Source organism: Ascidiella aspersa, chromosome 5 (genome assembly GCF_963924565.1).
Source record: "Ascidiella aspersa chromosome 5, kaAscAspe10.2, whole genome shotgun sequence".
NCBI classification, from domain to species: Eukaryota; Metazoa; Chordata; class Ascidiacea; order Phlebobranchia; family Ascidiidae; genus Ascidiella; species Ascidiella aspersa.
The window spans coordinates 29,368,179-29,382,144 of NC_139451.1; the positions used below are offsets into that span (position 1 = coordinate 29,368,179).

A 13,966-nucleotide genomic window follows, 5' to 3' on the forward strand; every position below is an offset into this window, starting at 1 on the left:
GTTGTTTTGTTTTCGTCAAACTAATTTAAAAGTGACCACAGGGGGACTCGAACCCTCAATCTTCTGATTCGAAGTCAGACGCCTTATCCATTAGGCCATGCGGCCGATGCAATTGTAACTTTAATGAACGGACATTTTTAAATTTTTTTAATCAATTGTAAAGTCGGAAAAAGTTGTTTTGTTTTCGTCAAACTAATTTAAAAGTGACCACAGGGGGACTCGAACCCTCAATCTTCTGATTCGAAGTCAGACGCCTTATCCATTAAGCCATGCGGCCGATGCAATTGTAACTTTAATAAACGCACATTTTTTAAATTTTTTAATTAATTATTAATTGAGAAAAAGGTTGTTACTTTTTATTCAAACTAATTTAAAAGTGACCACAGGGGGAGTCGAACCCTCAATCTTCTGATTCGAAGTCAGACGCCTTATCCATTAGGCCATGCGGCCGATGCAATTGTAACTTTAATGAACGGATATTTTTAAATTTATTAATTAATTGTAAAGTCGTAAAAAGTTGTTATGTTTTAATCAAAGTAATTTAAAAGTGACCACAGGGGGACTCGAACCCTCAATCTTCTGATTCGAAGTCAGACGCCTTATCCATTAGGCCATGCGGCCGATGCAATTGTAAAATTAATAAATGGACATTTTTAATTGTTTTTAATTAATTATAACGTCGGAAAAAGTTGTTACATTTTCGTCAAACTAATTTAAAAGTGACCACAGGGGGACTCGAACCCTCAATCTTCTGATTCGAAGTCAGACGCCTTATCCATTAGGCCATGCGGCCGATGGGATTGTAACTTTAATGAACGGACATTTTTAAATTTATTAATTAATTGTAAAGTCGGAAAAAGTTGTTTTGTTTTCGTCAAACTATTTTTAAAGTGACCACAGGGGGACTCGAATCCTAAATCTTCTGATTCGAAGTCAGACGCCTTATCCATTAGGCCATGCGGCCGATGCAATTGTAACTTTAATAAACGGACATTTTTTAAATTTTTTAATTAATTATAAAAAAATTAAAAAGTCGGAAAAAGTTGTTTTGTTTTCGTCAAACTATTTTTAAAGTGACCACAGGGAGACTCGAACCCTAAATCTTCTGATTCGAAGTCAGACGACTTATCCATTAGGCCATGCGGCCGATGCAATTGTAACTTTAATGAACGGAAATTTTTTAATTTTTTTAATCAATTGTAAAGTCGGAAAAAGTTGTTTTGTTTTCGTCAAACTAATTTAAAAGTGACCACAGGGGGACTCGAACCCTCAATCTTCTGATTCGAAGTCAGACGCCTTATCCATTAGGCCATGCGGCCGATGCAATTGTAACTTTAATAAACGGATATTTTTTAAATTTTTTAATTAATTATTAATTGAGAAAAAGGTTGTTACGTTTTATTCAAACTAATTTAAAAGTGACCACAGGGGGAGTCGAACCCACAATCTTCTGATTCGAAGTCAGACGCCTTATCCATTAGGCCATGCGGCCGATGCAATAGTAACTTTAATGAACGGACATTTTTAAATTTATTAATTAATTGTAAAGTCGTAAAAAGTTGTTATGTTTTATTCAAACTAATTTAAAAGTGACCACAGGGGGACTCGAACCCTCAATCTTCTGATTCGAAGTCAGACGCCTTATCCATTAGGCCATGCGGCCGATGCAATTGTAACTTTAATGAACGGACATTTTTAATTGTTTTTAATTAATTATAACGTCGGAAAAAGTTGTGACATTTTCGTCAAACTAATTTAAAAGTGACCACAGGGGGACTCGAACCCTCAATCTTTTGATTCGAAGTCAGACGACTTATCCATTAGGCCATGCGGCCGATGCAATTGTAAAATTATTAAATGGACATTTTTAATTGTTTTTAATTAATTATAACGTCGGAAAAAGTTGTTACATTTTCGTCAAATTAATTTAAATGTGACCACAGGGGGACTCGAACCCTCAATCTTCTGATTCGAAGTCAGACGTCTTATCCATTAGGCCATGCGGCCGATGGGATTGTAACTTTAATGAACGGACATTTTTAAATTGATTAATTAATTGTAAAGTCGGAAAAAGTTGTTTTGTTTTCGTCAAACTATTTTTAAACTGACCACAGGGGGACTCGAATCCTAAATCTTCTGATTCGAAGTCAGACGCCTTATCCATTAGGCCATGCGGCCGATGCAATTGTAACTTTAATGAACGGACATTTTTAAATTTTTTTAATCAATTGTAAAGTCGGAAAAAGTTGTTTTGTTTTCGTCAAACTAATTTAAAAGTGACCACAGGGGGACTCGAACCCTCAATCTTCTGATTCGAAGTAAGATGCCTTATCCATTAGGCCATGCGGCCGAGGCAATTGTAACTCTAATAAACGGACATTTTTTAAATTTTTTAATTAATTATTAATTGAGAAAAAGGTTGTTACGTTTTATTCAAACTAATTTAAAAGTGACCACAGGGGGACTCGAACCCTCAATATTCTGATTCGAAGTCAGACGCCTTATCCATTAGGCCATGCGGCCGATGCAATTGTAAATATAATGAACGGAAATTTTTTAATTTTTTTAATCAATTATAAAGTCGGAAAAAGTTGTTTTGTTTTCGTCAAACTAATTTAAAAGTGACCACAGGGGGGCTCGAACCCTCAATCTTCTGATTCGAAGTCAGACGCTTATCCATTAGGCCATGCGGCAGATGCAATTGTAACTTTAATAAACGGACATTTTTTAAATTTTTTAATTAATTATTAATTGAGAAAAAGGTTGTTACGTTTTATTAAAACTAATTTAAAAGTGACCACAGGGGGACTCAACCCTCAATCTTCTGATTCGAAGTCAGGCGCCTTATCCATTAGGCCATGCGGCCGATGCAATTGTAACTTTAATAAACGGATATTTTAAAAAATTTTTAATCAATTACAAAATTGGAAAAAGTTGTGATGTTTTCGTCAAACTAATTTAAAAGTGACCACAGGGGGACTCGAACCCTCAATCTTCTGATTCGAAGTCAGACGCCTTATCCATTAGGCCATGCGGCCGATGCAATTGTAACTTTAATAAACGGACATTTTTTAAATTTTTTAATTAATTATAAAAAAATTATAAAGTCGGAAAAAGTTGTTTTGTTGTCGTCAAACTATTTTTAAAGTGACCACAGGGGGACTCGAACCCTAAATCTTCTGATTCGAAGTCAGGCGCCTTATCCATTAGGCCATGCGGCCGATGCAATTGTAACTTTAATAAACGGATATTTTAAAAAATTTTTAATCAATTACAAAATTGGAAAAAGTTGTGATGTTTTCGTCAAACTAATTTAAAAGTGACCACAGGGGGACTCGAACCCTCAATCTTCTGATTCGAAGTCAGACGCCTTATCCATTAGGCCATGCGGCCGATGCAATTGTAACTTTAATAAACGGACATTTTTTAAATTTTTTAATTAATTATAAAAAAATTATAAAGTCGGAAAAAGTTGTTTTGTTGTCGTCAAACTAATTTTAAAGTGACCACAGGGGGACTCGAACCCTAAATCTTCTGATTCGAAGTCAGACGCCTTATCCATTAGGCCATGCGGCCGATGCAATTGTAACTTTAATGAACGGACATTTTTAAATTTTTTCAATCAATTATAAAGTGGAAAAAAGTTGTTTTGTTTTCGTCAAATAATTTAAAAGTGACCACAGGGGGACTCGAACCCTCAATCTTCTGATTCGAAGTCAGACGCCTTATCCATTAGGCCATGCGGCCGATGCAATTGTAACTGTAATGAACGGACATTTTTAAATTTTTTTAATCAATTGTAAAGTCGGAAAAAGTTGTTTTGTTTTCGTCAAACTAATTTAAAAGTGACCACAGGGGGACTCGAACCCTCAATCTTCTGATTCGAAGTCAGACGCCTTATCCATTAGGCCATGAGGCCGATGCAATTGTAACTTTAATAAACGGACATTTTTAAAATTTTTTAATTAATTATTAATTGAGAAAAAGGTTGTTACGTTTTATTCAAACTAATTTAAAAGTGACCACAGGGGGACTCGAACCCTCAATCTTCTGATTCGAAGTCAGACGCCTTATCCAGTAGGCCATGCGGCCGATGCAATTGTAACTTTAATAAACGGACATTTTTTAAATTTTTTAATTAATTATAAAAAAATTATAAAGTCGGAAAAAGTTGTTTTGTTTTCGTCAAACTATTTTTAAAGTGACCATAGGGGGACTCGAACCCTAAATCTTCTGATTCGAAGTCAGACGCCTTATCCATTAGGCCATGCGGCCGATGCAATTGTAACTTTAATGAACGGAAATTTTTAAATTTTTTTAATCAATTGTAAAGTCGAAAAAAGTTGTTTTGTTGTCGTCAAACTAATTTTAAAGTGACCACAGGGGGACTCGAACCCTAAATCTTCTGATTCGAAGTCAGACGCCTTATCCATTAGGCCATGCGGCCGATGCAATTGTAACTTTAATGAACGGACATTTTTAAATTTTTTCAATCAATTATAAAGTGGAAAAAAGTTGTTTTGTTTTCGTCAAACTAATTTAAAAGTGACCACAGGGGGACTCGAACCCTCAATCTTCTGATTCGAAGTCAGACGCCTTATCCATTAGGCCATGCGGCCGATGCAATTGTAACTTTAATGAACGGACATTTTTAAATTTTTTTAATCAATTGTAAAGTCGGAAAAAGTTGTTTTGTTTTCGTCAAACTAATTTAAAAGTGACCACAGGGGGACTCGAACCCTCAATCTTCTGATTCGAAGTCAGACGCCTTATCCATTAGGCCATGAGGCCGATGCAATTGTAACTTTAATAAACGGACATTTTTAAAATTTTTTAATTAATTATTAATTGAGAAAAAGGTTGTTACGTTTTATTCAAACTAATTTAAAAGTGACCACAGGGGGACTCGAACCCTCAATCTACTGATTCGAAGTCAGACGCCTTATCCATTAGGCCATGCGGCCGATGCAATTGTAACTTTAATAAACGGACATTTTTTAAATTTTTTAATTAATTATAAAAAAATTATAAAGTCGGAAAAAGTTGTTTTGTTTTCGTCAAACTATTTTTAAAGTGACCACAGGGGGACTCGAACCCTAAATCTTCTGATTCGAAGTCAGACGCCTTATCCATTAGGCCATGCGGCCGATGCAATTGTAACTTTAATGAACGGAAATTTTTAAATTTTTTTAATCAATTGTAAAGTCGAAAAAAGTTGTTTTGTTTTCGTCAAACTAATTTAAAAGTGACCACAGGGGGACTCGAACCCTCAATCTTCTGATTCGAAGTCAGACGCCTTATCCATTAGGCCATGCGGCCGATGCAATTGTAACTTTAATGAACGGACATTTTTAAATTTTTTTAATCAATTGTAAAGTCGGAAAAAGTTGTTTTGTTTTCGTCAAACTAATTTAAAAGTGACCACAGGGGGACTCGAACCCTCAATCTTCTGATTCGAAGTCAGACGCCTTATCCATTAGGCCATGCGGCCGATGCAATTGTAACTTTAATAAACGGACATTTTTTAAATTTTTTAATTAATTATTAATTGAGAAAAAGGTTGTTACGTTTTATTCAAACTAATTTAAAAGTGACCACATGGGGAATCGAACCCTCAATCTTCTGATTCGAAGTCAGACGCCTTATCCATTAGGCCATGCGGCCGAGGCAATTGTAACTTTAATGAACGGACATTTTTAAATTTTTTTAATCAATTGTAAAGTCGGAAAAAGTTGTTTTCGTCAAACTAATTTAAAAGTGACCACAGGGGGACTCGAACCCTCAATCTTCTGATTCGAAGTCAGACGCCTTATCCATTAGGCCATGAGGCCGATGCAATTGTAACTTTAATAAACGGACATTTTTAAAATTTTTTAATTAATTATTAATTGAGAAAAAGGTTGTTACGTTTTATTCAAACTAATTTAAAAGTGACCACAGGGGGACTCGAACCCTCAATCTTCTGATTCGAAGTCAGACGCCTTATCCATTAGGCCATGCGGCCGATGCAATTGTAACTTTAATAAACGGACATTTTTTAAATTTTTTAATTAATTATAAAAAAATTATAAAGTCGGAAAAAGTTGTTTTGTTTTCGTCAAACTATTTTTAAAGTGACCACAGGGGGACTCGAACCCTAAATCTTCTGATTCGAAGTCAGACGCCTTATCCATTAGGCCATGCGGCCGATGCAATTGTAACTTTAATGAACAGAAATTTTTAAATTTTTTTAATCAATTGTAAAGTCGAAAAAAGTTGTTTTGTTTTCGTCAAACTAATTTAAAAGTGACCACAGGGGGACTCGAACCCTCAATCTTCTGATTCGAAGTCAGACGCCTTATCCATTAGGCCATGCGGCCGATGCAATTGTAACTTTAATGAACGGACATTTTTAAATTTTTTTAATCAATTGTAAAGTCGGAAAAAGTTGTTTTGTTTTCGTCAAACTAATTTAAAAGTGACCACAGGGGGACTCGAACCCTCAATCTTCTGATTCGAAGTCAGACGCCTTATCCATTAGGCCATGCGGCCGATGCAATTGTAACTTTAATGAACGGACATTTTTAAATTTTTTTAATCAATTGTAAAGTCGGAAAAAGTTGTTTTGTTTTCGTCAAACTAATTTAAAAGTGACCACAGGGGGACTCGAACCCTCAATCTTCTGATTCGAAGTCAGACGCCTTATCCATTAGGCCATGCGGCCGATGCAATTGTAACTTTAATAAACGGACATTTTTTAAATTTTTTAATTAATTATAAAAAAATTATAAAGTCGGAAAAAGTTGTTTTGTTTTCGTCAAACTATTTTTAAAGTGACCACAGGGGGACTCGAACCCTCAATCGTCTGATTTGTTATGTTTTCATCAAACTAATTTAAAAGTGACCACAGGGGGACTCGAACCCTCAATCTTCTGATTCGAAGTCAGACGCCTTATCCATTAGGCCATGCGGCCGAGGCAATTGTAACTTTAATGAACGGACATTTTTAAATTTTTTTAATCAATTGTAAAGTCGGAAAAAGTTGTTTTCGTCAAACTAATTTAAAAGTGACCACAGGGGGACTCGAACCATCAATCTTCTGATTCGAAGTCAGACGCCTTATCCATTAGGCCATGAGGCCGATGCAATTGTAACTTTAATAAACGAACATTTTTAAATTTTTTTAATTAATTATTAATTGAGAAAAAGGTTGTTACGTTTTATTCAAACTAATTTAAAAGTGACCACAGGGGGACTCGAACCCTCAATCTTCTGATTCGAAGTCAGACGCCTTATCCATTAGGCCATGCGGCCGATGCAATTGTAACTTTAATAAACGGACATTTTTTAAATTTTTTAATTAATTATAAAAAAATTATAAAGTCGGAAAAAGTTGTTTTGTTTTCGTCAAACTATTTTTAAAGTGACCACAGGGGGACTCGAACCCTAAATCTTCTGATTCGAAGTCAGACGCCTTATCCATTAGGCCATGCGGCCGAGGCAATTGTAACTTTAATGAACGGAAATTTTTAAATTTTTTTAATCAATTGTAAAGTCGAAAAAAGTTGTTTTGTTTTCGTCAAACTAATTTAAAAGTGACCACAGGGGGACTCGAACCCTCAATCTTCTGATTCGAAGTCAGACGCCTTATCCATTAGGCCATGCGGCCGATGCAATTGTAACTTTAATGAACGGACATTTTTAAATTTTTTTAATCAATTGTAAAGTCGGAAAAAGTTGTTTTGTTTTCGTCAAACTAATTTAAAAGTGACCACAGGGGGACTCGAACCCTCAATCTTCTGATTCGAAGTCAGACGCCTTATCCATTAGGCCATGCGGCCGATGCAATTGTAACTTTAATAAACGGACATTTTTTAAATTTTTTAATTAATTATTAATTGAGAAAAAGGTTGTTACGTTTTATTCAAACTAATTTAAAAGTGACCACATGGGGAGTCGAACCCTCAAACTTCTGATTCCAAGTCAGACGCCTTATCCATTAGACCATGCGGCCGATGCAATTGTAACTTTAATAAACGGACATTTTTTAAATTTTTTAATTAATTATAAAAAAATTATAAAGTCGGAAAAAGTTGTTTTGTTGTCGTCAAACTATTTTTAAAGTGACCACAGGGGGACTCGAACCCTAAATCTTCTGATTCGAAGTCAGAAGCCTTATCCATTAGGCCATGCGGCCGATGCAATTGTAACTTCAATGAACGGACATTTTTAAATTTTTTTAATCAATTGTAAAGTCGGAAAAAGTTGTTTTGTTTTCGTCAAACTAATTTAAAAGTGACCACAGGGGGACTCGAACCCTCAATCTTCTGATTCGAAGTCAGACGCCTTATCCATTAGGCCATGCGGCCGATGCAATTGTAACTTTAGTAAACGGACATTTTTTAAATTTTTTAATTAATTATTAATTGAGAAAAAGTTGTGATGTTTTCGTCAAACTAATTTAAAATTGACCACAGGGGGACTCGAACCCTCAATCTTCTGATTCGAAGTCAGACGCCTTATCCATTAGGCCATGCGGCCGATGCAATTGTAACTTTAATAAACGGACATTTTTTAAATTTTTTAATTAATTATAAAAAAATTATAAAGTCGGAAAAAGTTGTTTTGTTGTCGTCAAACTATTTTTAAAGTGACCACAGGGGGACTCGAACCCCCAATCTTCTGATTCGAAGTCAGACGACTTATCCATTAAGCCATTGGGCCGATGCAATTGTAACTTTAATGAACGGACATTTTTAATTGTTTTTAATTAATTATAACGTCGGAAAAAGTTGTTACATTTTCGTCAAACTAATTTAAAAGTGACCACAGGGGGACTCGAACCCTCAATCTTCTGATTCGAAGTCAGACGCCTTATCCATTAGGCCATGCGGCCGATGGGATTGTAACTTTAATGAACGGACATTTTTGAATTTATTAATTAATTGTAAAGTCGTAAAAAGTTGTTATGTTTTATTCAAACTAATTTAAATGAGACCACAGGGGGGGACTCGAACCCTCAATCTTCTGATTCGAAGTCAGACGTCTTATCCATTAGGCCATGTGCCGATGCAATTGTAACTTTAATAAACGGCCCTTTTTTAATTTTTTTAATTAATTATTAATTGAGAAAAAGGTTGTTACGTTTTATTCAAACTAATTTAAAAGTTACCACAGGGGGACTCGAACCCTCAATCTTCTGATTCGAAGTCAGACGCCTTATCCATTAGGCCATGCGGCCGATGCAATTGTAACTTTAATAAACGGATATTTTAAAAAATTTTTAATCAATTACAAAATTGGAAAAAGTTGTGATGTTTTCGTCAAACTAATTTAAAAGTGACCACAGGGGGACTCGAACCCTCAATCTTCTGATTCGAAGTCAGACGCCTTATCCATTAGGCCATGCGGCCGATGCAATTGTAACTTTAATAAACGGACATTTTTTAAATTTTTTAATTAATTATTAATTGAGAAAAAGGTTGTTACGTTTTATTCAAACTAATTTAAAAGTGACCACAGGGGGAGTCGAACCCTCAATCTTCTGATTCGAAGTCAGACGCCTTATCCATTAGGCCATGCGGCCGATGCAATTGTAACTTTAATGAACGGAAATTTTTAAATTTTTTTAATCAATTATAAATTCGGAAAAAGTTGTTTTGTTTTCGTCAAACTATTTTTAAAGTGACCACAGGGGGACTCGAACCCTAAATCTTCTGATTCGAAGTCAGATGCCTTTTCCATTAGGCCATGCGGCCGATGCCATTGTAACTTTAATGAACGGAAATTTTTAAATTTTTTCAATCAATTATAAAGTGGAAAAAAGTTGTTTTGTTTTCGTCAAACTAATTTAAAAGTGACCACAGGGGGACTCGAACCCTCAATCTTCTGATTCGAAGTCAGACGCCTTATCCATTAGGCCACGCGGCCGATGCAATTGTAACTTTAATGAACGGACATTTTTAAATTTTTTTAATCAATTGTAAAGTCGGAAAAAGTTGTTTTTTTTCGTCAAACTAATTTAAAATTGACCACAGGGGGACTCGAACCCTCAATCTTCTGATTCGAAGTCAGACGCCTTATCCATTAGGCCATGCGGGGGGACTCGAACCCTTACAGGGGGACTCGAACCCTCAATCTTCTGATTCGAAGTCAGACGCCTTATCCATTAGGCCATGCGGCCGATGCAATTGTAACTTTAATAAACGGCCATTTTTTTAATTTTTTAATTAATTATAAAGTCGGTAAAAGTTGTTATGTTTTCATCAAACTAATTTAAAAGTGACCACAGGGGGACTCGAACCCTCAATCGTCTGATTTGTTATATTTTCACCAAACTAATTTAAAAGTGACCACAGGGGGACTCGAACCCTCAATCTTCTGATTCGAAGTCAGACGCCTTATCCATTAGGCCATGCGGCCGATGCAATTGTAACTTTAATAAACGGCCATTTTTTTAATTTTTTAATTAATTATAAAGTCGGTAAAAGTTGTTATGTTTTATTTAAACTAATTTAAAAGTGACCACAGGGGGACTCGAACCCTCAATCTTCTGATTCGAAGTCAGACGCCTTATCCATTAGGCCATGCGGCCGATACAATTGTAACTTTAATAAACGGCCATTTTTTAAATTTTTTAATCAATTATAAAGTCGGAAAAAGTTGTTATGTTTTCATCAAACTAATTTAAAAGTGTCCACAGGGGGACTCGAACCCTCAATCTTCTGATTCGAAGTCAGACGCCTTATCCATTAGGCCATGCGGCCGATGGGATTGTAACTTTAATGAACGGACATTTTTGAATTTATTAATTAATTGTAAAGTCGTAAAAAGTTTTTATGTTTTATTCAAACTAATTTAAATGAGATCACAGGTGGACTCGAACCCTCAATCTTCTGATTCGAAGTCAGACGTCTTATCCATTAGGCCATGCGGCCGATGCAATTGTAACTTTAATAAACGGCCCTTTTTTAATTTTTTTAATTAATTATTAATTGAGAAAAACGTTGTTACGTTTTATTCAAACTAATTTAAAAGTGACCACAGGGGGACTCGAACCCTCAATCTTCTGATTCGAAGTCAGACGCCTTATCCATTAGGCCATGCGGCCGATGCAATTGTAACTTTAATAAACGGATATTTTTAAAAATTTTTAATCAATTACAAAATTGGAAAAAGTTGTGATGTTTTCGTCAAACTAATTTAAAAGTGACCACAGGGGGACTCGAACCCTCAATCTTCTGATTCGAAGTCAGACGCCTTATCCATTAGGCCATGCGGCCGATGCAATTGTAACTTTAATAAACGGACATTTTTTAAGGTTTTTAATTAATTATAAAAAAATTATAAAGTCGGAAAAAGTTGTTTTGTTTTCGTCAAACTATTTTTAAAGTGACCACAGGGGGACTCGAACCCTCAATCTTCTGATTCGAAGTCAGACGCCTTATCCATTAGGCCATGCGGCCGATGCAATTGTAACTTTAATGAACGGAAATTTTTAAATTTTTTCAATCAATTATAAAGTGGAAAAAAGTTGTTTTGTTTTCGTCAAACTAATTTAAAAGTGACCACAGGGGGACTCGAACCCTCAATCTTCTGATTCGAAGTCAGACGCCTTATCCATTAGGCCATGCGGCCGATGGGATTGTAACTTTAATGAACGGACATTTTTAAATTTATTAATTAATTATAAATTCGGAAAAAGTTGTTTTGTTTTCGTCAAACTAATTTAAAAGTGACCACAGGGGGACTCGAACCCTCAATCTTCTGATTCGAAGTCAGACGCCTTATGCATTAGGCCATGCGGCCGATGAAATTGTAACTTTAATGAACGGACATTTTTAAATTTTTTTAATCAATTGTAAAGTCGGAAAAAGTTGTTTTGTTTTCGTCAAACTAATTTAAAACTGACAACAGGGGGACTCGAACCCTCAATCTTCTGATTCGAAGTCAGACGCCTTATCCATTAGGCCATGCGGCCGATGCAATTGTAACTTTAATAAACGGACATTTTTTAAATTTTTTAATTAATTATTAATTGAGAAAAAGGTTGTTACGTTTTATTCAAACTAATTTAAAAGTGAACACAGGGGGAGTCGAACCCTCAATCTTCTGATTCGAAGTCAGACGCCTTATCCATTAGGCCATGCGGCCGATGCAATTGTAACTTTAATGAACGGAAATTTTTAAATTTTTTTAATCAATTATAAATTCGGAAAAAGTTGTTTTGTTTTCGTCAAACTATTTTTAAAGTGACCACAGGGGGACTCGAACACTAAATCTTCTGATTCGAAGTCAGATGCCTTATCCATTAGGCCATGCGGCCGATGCCATTGTAACTTTAATGAACGGAAATTTTTAAATTTTTTCAATCAATTATAAAGTGGAAAAAAGTTGTTTTGTTTTCGTCAAACTAATTTAAAAGTGACCACAGGGGGACTCGAACCCTCAATCTTCTGATTCGAAGTCAGACGCCTTATCCATTAGGCCATGCGGCCGATGCAATTGTAACTTTAATGAACGGACGTTTTAAATTTTTTTAATCAATTGTAAAGTCGGAAAAAGTTGTTTTTTTTCGTCAAACTAATTTAAAATTGACCACAGGGGGACTCGAACCCTCAATCTTCTGATTCGAAATCAGACGCCTTATCCATTAGGCCATGCGGGGGGACTCGAACCCTTACAGGGGGACTCGAACCCTCAGTCTTCTGATTCGAAGTCAGACGCCTTATCCATTAGGCCATGCGGCCGATGCAATTGTAACTTTAATAAACGGCCATTTTTTTAATTTTTTAATTAATTATAAAGTCGGTAAAAGTTGTTATGTTTTCATCAAACTAATTTAAAAGTGACCACAGGGGGACTCGAACCCTCAATCGTCTGATTTGTTATGTTTTCACCAAACTAATTTAAAAGTGACCACAGGGGGACTCGAACCCTCAATCTTCTGATTCGAAGTCAGACGCCTTATCCATTAGGCCATGCGGCCGATGCAATTGTAACTTTAATAAACGGCCATTTTTTTAATTTTTTAATTAATTATAAAGTCGGTAAAAGTTGTTATGTTTTATTTAAACTAATTTAAAAGTGACCACAGGGGGACTCGAACCCTCAATCTTCTGATTCGAAGTCAGACGCCTTATCCATTAGGCCATGCGGCCGATACAATTGTAACTTTAATAAACGGCCATTTTTTTAATTTTTTAATCAATTATAAAGTCGGAAAAAGTTGTTATGTTTTCATCAAACTAATTTAAAAGTGACCACAGGGGGACTCGAACCCTCAATCTTCTGAATCGAAGTCAGACGCCATATCCATTAGGCCATGCGGCCAATGCAATTGCAACTTTAATGAACGGACATTTTTTAAATTTTTTAATCAATTATAAAATCGGAAAAAGTTTTTATGTTTTATTCAAACTAATTTAAAAGTGACCACAGGGGGACTCGAACCCTCAATCGTCTGATTTGTTATGTTTTCATCAAACTAATTTAAAAGTGACCACAGGGGGACTCGAACCCTCAATCTTCTGATTCGAAGTCAGACGCCTTATCCATTAGGCCATGCGGCCGATGCAACTGTAACTTCAATGAACGGACATTTTTTAAATTTTTTAATCAATTATAAAATCGGAAAAAGTTTTTATGTTTTATTCAAACTAATTTAAAAGTGACCACAGGGGGACTCGAACCCTCAATCGTCTGATTTGTTATGTTTTCATCAAACTAATTTAAAAGTGACCACAGGGGGACTCGAACCCTCAATCTTCTGATTCGAAGTCAGACGCCTTATCCATTAGGCCATGCGGCCGATGCAACTGTAACTTCAATGAACGGACATTTTTTAAATTTTTTAATCAATTATAAAATCGGAAAAAGTTTTTATGTTTTATTCAAACTAATTTAAAAGTGACCACAGGGGGACTCGAACCCTCAATATTCTGATTCGAAGTCAGACGCCTTATCCATTAGGCCATGCGGCCGATGC

The 13,966-nt window shown here is 35.5% G+C and overlaps 59 non-coding genes across 59 annotated transcripts; all 59 read right to left on the reverse strand.

Moving 5' to 3' along the window:
• Positions 1-32: 32 nt before the first annotated feature.
• Trnar-ucg (transfer RNA arginine (anticodon UCG)) lies at positions 33-105 on the reverse strand. The gene has a single exon. It is a non-coding gene; the product is annotated as a tRNA-Arg (tRNA).
• A 99-nt stretch (positions 106-204) lies between these two features.
• Trnar-ucg (transfer RNA arginine (anticodon UCG)) lies at positions 205-277 on the reverse strand. Its single transcript has one exon. It is a non-coding gene; the product is annotated as a tRNA-Arg (tRNA).
• A 100-nt stretch (positions 278-377) lies between these two features.
• On the reverse strand, positions 378-450 carry Trnar-ucg (transfer RNA arginine (anticodon UCG)). Its single transcript has one exon. It is a non-coding gene; the product is annotated as a tRNA-Arg (tRNA).
• Positions 451-548: 98 nt separating this feature from the next.
• Positions 549-621, reverse strand: Trnar-ucg (transfer RNA arginine (anticodon UCG)). Its single transcript has one exon. It is a non-coding gene; the product is annotated as a tRNA-Arg (tRNA).
• Positions 622-720: 99 nt separating this feature from the next.
• Positions 721-793, reverse strand: Trnar-ucg (transfer RNA arginine (anticodon UCG)). Its single transcript has one exon. It is a non-coding gene; the product is annotated as a tRNA-Arg (tRNA).
• Positions 794-1,246: 453 nt separating this feature from the next.
• On the reverse strand, positions 1,247-1,319 carry Trnar-ucg (transfer RNA arginine (anticodon UCG)). The gene has a single exon. It is a non-coding gene; the product is annotated as a tRNA-Arg (tRNA).
• Positions 1,320-1,419: 100 nt separating this feature from the next.
• Trnar-ucg (transfer RNA arginine (anticodon UCG)) lies at positions 1,420-1,492 on the reverse strand. Its single transcript has one exon. It is a non-coding gene; the product is annotated as a tRNA-Arg (tRNA).
• A 98-nt stretch (positions 1,493-1,590) lies between these two features.
• Positions 1,591-1,663, reverse strand: Trnar-ucg (transfer RNA arginine (anticodon UCG)). The gene has a single exon. It is a non-coding gene; the product is annotated as a tRNA-Arg (tRNA).
• A 271-nt stretch (positions 1,664-1,934) lies between these two features.
• On the reverse strand, positions 1,935-2,007 carry Trnar-ucg (transfer RNA arginine (anticodon UCG)). The gene has a single exon. It is a non-coding gene; the product is annotated as a tRNA-Arg (tRNA).
• Positions 2,008-2,450: 443 nt separating this feature from the next.
• Positions 2,451-2,523, reverse strand: Trnar-ucg (transfer RNA arginine (anticodon UCG)). The gene has a single exon. It is a non-coding gene; the product is annotated as a tRNA-Arg (tRNA).
• Positions 2,524-2,965: 442 nt separating this feature from the next.
• Trnar-ucg (transfer RNA arginine (anticodon UCG)) lies at positions 2,966-3,038 on the reverse strand. The gene has a single exon. It is a non-coding gene; the product is annotated as a tRNA-Arg (tRNA).
• A 282-nt stretch (positions 3,039-3,320) lies between these two features.
• Positions 3,321-3,393, reverse strand: Trnar-ucg (transfer RNA arginine (anticodon UCG)). Its single transcript has one exon. It is a non-coding gene; the product is annotated as a tRNA-Arg (tRNA).
• A 110-nt stretch (positions 3,394-3,503) lies between these two features.
• On the reverse strand, positions 3,504-3,576 carry Trnar-ucg (transfer RNA arginine (anticodon UCG)). Its single transcript has one exon. It is a non-coding gene; the product is annotated as a tRNA-Arg (tRNA).
• Positions 3,577-3,674: 98 nt separating this feature from the next.
• On the reverse strand, positions 3,675-3,747 carry Trnar-ucg (transfer RNA arginine (anticodon UCG)). Its single transcript has one exon. It is a non-coding gene; the product is annotated as a tRNA-Arg (tRNA).
• Positions 3,748-3,846: 99 nt separating this feature from the next.
• On the reverse strand, positions 3,847-3,919 carry Trnar-ucg (transfer RNA arginine (anticodon UCG)). The gene has a single exon. It is a non-coding gene; the product is annotated as a tRNA-Arg (tRNA).
• Positions 3,920-4,019: 100 nt separating this feature from the next.
• Trnar-ucg (transfer RNA arginine (anticodon UCG)) lies at positions 4,020-4,092 on the reverse strand. The gene has a single exon. It is a non-coding gene; the product is annotated as a tRNA-Arg (tRNA).
• Positions 4,093-4,374: 282 nt separating this feature from the next.
• Trnar-ucg (transfer RNA arginine (anticodon UCG)) lies at positions 4,375-4,447 on the reverse strand. Its single transcript has one exon. It is a non-coding gene; the product is annotated as a tRNA-Arg (tRNA).
• A 99-nt stretch (positions 4,448-4,546) lies between these two features.
• On the reverse strand, positions 4,547-4,619 carry Trnar-ucg (transfer RNA arginine (anticodon UCG)). The gene has a single exon. It is a non-coding gene; the product is annotated as a tRNA-Arg (tRNA).
• A 99-nt stretch (positions 4,620-4,718) lies between these two features.
• On the reverse strand, positions 4,719-4,791 carry Trnar-ucg (transfer RNA arginine (anticodon UCG)). The gene has a single exon. It is a non-coding gene; the product is annotated as a tRNA-Arg (tRNA).
• A 100-nt stretch (positions 4,792-4,891) lies between these two features.
• Trnar-ucg (transfer RNA arginine (anticodon UCG)) lies at positions 4,892-4,964 on the reverse strand. The gene has a single exon. It is a non-coding gene; the product is annotated as a tRNA-Arg (tRNA).
• A 110-nt stretch (positions 4,965-5,074) lies between these two features.
• Positions 5,075-5,147, reverse strand: Trnar-ucg (transfer RNA arginine (anticodon UCG)). Its single transcript has one exon. It is a non-coding gene; the product is annotated as a tRNA-Arg (tRNA).
• Positions 5,148-5,246: 99 nt separating this feature from the next.
• Trnar-ucg (transfer RNA arginine (anticodon UCG)) lies at positions 5,247-5,319 on the reverse strand. The gene has a single exon. It is a non-coding gene; the product is annotated as a tRNA-Arg (tRNA).
• A 99-nt stretch (positions 5,320-5,418) lies between these two features.
• On the reverse strand, positions 5,419-5,491 carry Trnar-ucg (transfer RNA arginine (anticodon UCG)). The gene has a single exon. It is a non-coding gene; the product is annotated as a tRNA-Arg (tRNA).
• Positions 5,492-5,591: 100 nt separating this feature from the next.
• On the reverse strand, positions 5,592-5,664 carry Trnar-ucg (transfer RNA arginine (anticodon UCG)). The gene has a single exon. It is a non-coding gene; the product is annotated as a tRNA-Arg (tRNA).
• Positions 5,665-5,758: 94 nt separating this feature from the next.
• Positions 5,759-5,831, reverse strand: Trnar-ucg (transfer RNA arginine (anticodon UCG)). The gene has a single exon. It is a non-coding gene; the product is annotated as a tRNA-Arg (tRNA).
• A 100-nt stretch (positions 5,832-5,931) lies between these two features.
• Trnar-ucg (transfer RNA arginine (anticodon UCG)) lies at positions 5,932-6,004 on the reverse strand. The gene has a single exon. It is a non-coding gene; the product is annotated as a tRNA-Arg (tRNA).
• Positions 6,005-6,114: 110 nt separating this feature from the next.
• Positions 6,115-6,187, reverse strand: Trnar-ucg (transfer RNA arginine (anticodon UCG)). Its single transcript has one exon. It is a non-coding gene; the product is annotated as a tRNA-Arg (tRNA).
• Positions 6,188-6,286: 99 nt separating this feature from the next.
• Trnar-ucg (transfer RNA arginine (anticodon UCG)) lies at positions 6,287-6,359 on the reverse strand. Its single transcript has one exon. It is a non-coding gene; the product is annotated as a tRNA-Arg (tRNA).
• Positions 6,360-6,458: 99 nt separating this feature from the next.
• On the reverse strand, positions 6,459-6,531 carry Trnar-ucg (transfer RNA arginine (anticodon UCG)). Its single transcript has one exon. It is a non-coding gene; the product is annotated as a tRNA-Arg (tRNA).
• Positions 6,532-6,630: 99 nt separating this feature from the next.
• On the reverse strand, positions 6,631-6,703 carry Trnar-ucg (transfer RNA arginine (anticodon UCG)). The gene has a single exon. It is a non-coding gene; the product is annotated as a tRNA-Arg (tRNA).
• A 177-nt stretch (positions 6,704-6,880) lies between these two features.
• Positions 6,881-6,953, reverse strand: Trnar-ucg (transfer RNA arginine (anticodon UCG)). Its single transcript has one exon. It is a non-coding gene; the product is annotated as a tRNA-Arg (tRNA).
• Positions 6,954-7,220: 267 nt separating this feature from the next.
• Trnar-ucg (transfer RNA arginine (anticodon UCG)) lies at positions 7,221-7,293 on the reverse strand. Its single transcript has one exon. It is a non-coding gene; the product is annotated as a tRNA-Arg (tRNA).
• Positions 7,294-7,403: 110 nt separating this feature from the next.
• Positions 7,404-7,476, reverse strand: Trnar-ucg (transfer RNA arginine (anticodon UCG)). The gene has a single exon. It is a non-coding gene; the product is annotated as a tRNA-Arg (tRNA).
• Positions 7,477-7,575: 99 nt separating this feature from the next.
• On the reverse strand, positions 7,576-7,648 carry Trnar-ucg (transfer RNA arginine (anticodon UCG)). The gene has a single exon. It is a non-coding gene; the product is annotated as a tRNA-Arg (tRNA).
• Positions 7,649-7,747: 99 nt separating this feature from the next.
• On the reverse strand, positions 7,748-7,820 carry Trnar-ucg (transfer RNA arginine (anticodon UCG)). Its single transcript has one exon. It is a non-coding gene; the product is annotated as a tRNA-Arg (tRNA).
• Positions 7,821-8,275: 455 nt separating this feature from the next.
• Positions 8,276-8,348, reverse strand: Trnar-ucg (transfer RNA arginine (anticodon UCG)). Its single transcript has one exon. It is a non-coding gene; the product is annotated as a tRNA-Arg (tRNA).
• A 99-nt stretch (positions 8,349-8,447) lies between these two features.
• Positions 8,448-8,520, reverse strand: Trnar-ucg (transfer RNA arginine (anticodon UCG)). Its single transcript has one exon. It is a non-coding gene; the product is annotated as a tRNA-Arg (tRNA).
• A 282-nt stretch (positions 8,521-8,802) lies between these two features.
• On the reverse strand, positions 8,803-8,875 carry Trnar-ucg (transfer RNA arginine (anticodon UCG)). Its single transcript has one exon. It is a non-coding gene; the product is annotated as a tRNA-Arg (tRNA).
• A 272-nt stretch (positions 8,876-9,147) lies between these two features.
• Positions 9,148-9,220, reverse strand: Trnar-ucg (transfer RNA arginine (anticodon UCG)). Its single transcript has one exon. It is a non-coding gene; the product is annotated as a tRNA-Arg (tRNA).
• A 99-nt stretch (positions 9,221-9,319) lies between these two features.
• Positions 9,320-9,392, reverse strand: Trnar-ucg (transfer RNA arginine (anticodon UCG)). The gene has a single exon. It is a non-coding gene; the product is annotated as a tRNA-Arg (tRNA).
• A 100-nt stretch (positions 9,393-9,492) lies between these two features.
• Positions 9,493-9,565, reverse strand: Trnar-ucg (transfer RNA arginine (anticodon UCG)). Its single transcript has one exon. It is a non-coding gene; the product is annotated as a tRNA-Arg (tRNA).
• Positions 9,566-9,664: 99 nt separating this feature from the next.
• On the reverse strand, positions 9,665-9,737 carry Trnar-ucg (transfer RNA arginine (anticodon UCG)). Its single transcript has one exon. It is a non-coding gene; the product is annotated as a tRNA-Arg (tRNA).
• Positions 9,738-9,836: 99 nt separating this feature from the next.
• On the reverse strand, positions 9,837-9,909 carry Trnar-ucg (transfer RNA arginine (anticodon UCG)). The gene has a single exon. It is a non-coding gene; the product is annotated as a tRNA-Arg (tRNA).
• Positions 9,910-10,328: 419 nt separating this feature from the next.
• Trnar-ucg (transfer RNA arginine (anticodon UCG)) lies at positions 10,329-10,401 on the reverse strand. The gene has a single exon. It is a non-coding gene; the product is annotated as a tRNA-Arg (tRNA).
• A 99-nt stretch (positions 10,402-10,500) lies between these two features.
• Positions 10,501-10,573, reverse strand: Trnar-ucg (transfer RNA arginine (anticodon UCG)). Its single transcript has one exon. It is a non-coding gene; the product is annotated as a tRNA-Arg (tRNA).
• Positions 10,574-10,672: 99 nt separating this feature from the next.
• Positions 10,673-10,745, reverse strand: Trnar-ucg (transfer RNA arginine (anticodon UCG)). Its single transcript has one exon. It is a non-coding gene; the product is annotated as a tRNA-Arg (tRNA).
• A 271-nt stretch (positions 10,746-11,016) lies between these two features.
• On the reverse strand, positions 11,017-11,089 carry Trnar-ucg (transfer RNA arginine (anticodon UCG)). Its single transcript has one exon. It is a non-coding gene; the product is annotated as a tRNA-Arg (tRNA).
• A 99-nt stretch (positions 11,090-11,188) lies between these two features.
• Trnar-ucg (transfer RNA arginine (anticodon UCG)) lies at positions 11,189-11,261 on the reverse strand. The gene has a single exon. It is a non-coding gene; the product is annotated as a tRNA-Arg (tRNA).
• Positions 11,262-11,371: 110 nt separating this feature from the next.
• Positions 11,372-11,444, reverse strand: Trnar-ucg (transfer RNA arginine (anticodon UCG)). The gene has a single exon. It is a non-coding gene; the product is annotated as a tRNA-Arg (tRNA).
• Positions 11,445-11,543: 99 nt separating this feature from the next.
• On the reverse strand, positions 11,544-11,616 carry Trnar-ucg (transfer RNA arginine (anticodon UCG)). The gene has a single exon. It is a non-coding gene; the product is annotated as a tRNA-Arg (tRNA).
• Positions 11,617-11,714: 98 nt separating this feature from the next.
• Positions 11,715-11,787, reverse strand: Trnar-ucg (transfer RNA arginine (anticodon UCG)). The gene has a single exon. It is a non-coding gene; the product is annotated as a tRNA-Arg (tRNA).
• Positions 11,788-11,886: 99 nt separating this feature from the next.
• Trnar-ucg (transfer RNA arginine (anticodon UCG)) lies at positions 11,887-11,959 on the reverse strand. The gene has a single exon. It is a non-coding gene; the product is annotated as a tRNA-Arg (tRNA).
• Positions 11,960-12,403: 444 nt separating this feature from the next.
• On the reverse strand, positions 12,404-12,476 carry Trnar-ucg (transfer RNA arginine (anticodon UCG)). The gene has a single exon. It is a non-coding gene; the product is annotated as a tRNA-Arg (tRNA).
• Positions 12,477-12,894: 418 nt separating this feature from the next.
• On the reverse strand, positions 12,895-12,967 carry Trnar-ucg (transfer RNA arginine (anticodon UCG)). Its single transcript has one exon. It is a non-coding gene; the product is annotated as a tRNA-Arg (tRNA).
• A 99-nt stretch (positions 12,968-13,066) lies between these two features.
• Trnar-ucg (transfer RNA arginine (anticodon UCG)) lies at positions 13,067-13,139 on the reverse strand. The gene has a single exon. It is a non-coding gene; the product is annotated as a tRNA-Arg (tRNA).
• Positions 13,140-13,238: 99 nt separating this feature from the next.
• On the reverse strand, positions 13,239-13,311 carry Trnar-ucg (transfer RNA arginine (anticodon UCG)). The gene has a single exon. It is a non-coding gene; the product is annotated as a tRNA-Arg (tRNA).
• A 166-nt stretch (positions 13,312-13,477) lies between these two features.
• Positions 13,478-13,550, reverse strand: Trnar-ucg (transfer RNA arginine (anticodon UCG)). The gene has a single exon. It is a non-coding gene; the product is annotated as a tRNA-Arg (tRNA).
• A 166-nt stretch (positions 13,551-13,716) lies between these two features.
• Trnar-ucg (transfer RNA arginine (anticodon UCG)) lies at positions 13,717-13,789 on the reverse strand. Its single transcript has one exon. It is a non-coding gene; the product is annotated as a tRNA-Arg (tRNA).
• Positions 13,790-13,888: 99 nt separating this feature from the next.
• On the reverse strand, positions 13,889-13,961 carry Trnar-ucg (transfer RNA arginine (anticodon UCG)). The gene has a single exon. It is a non-coding gene; the product is annotated as a tRNA-Arg (tRNA).
• Positions 13,962-13,966: the final 5 nt, after the last annotated feature.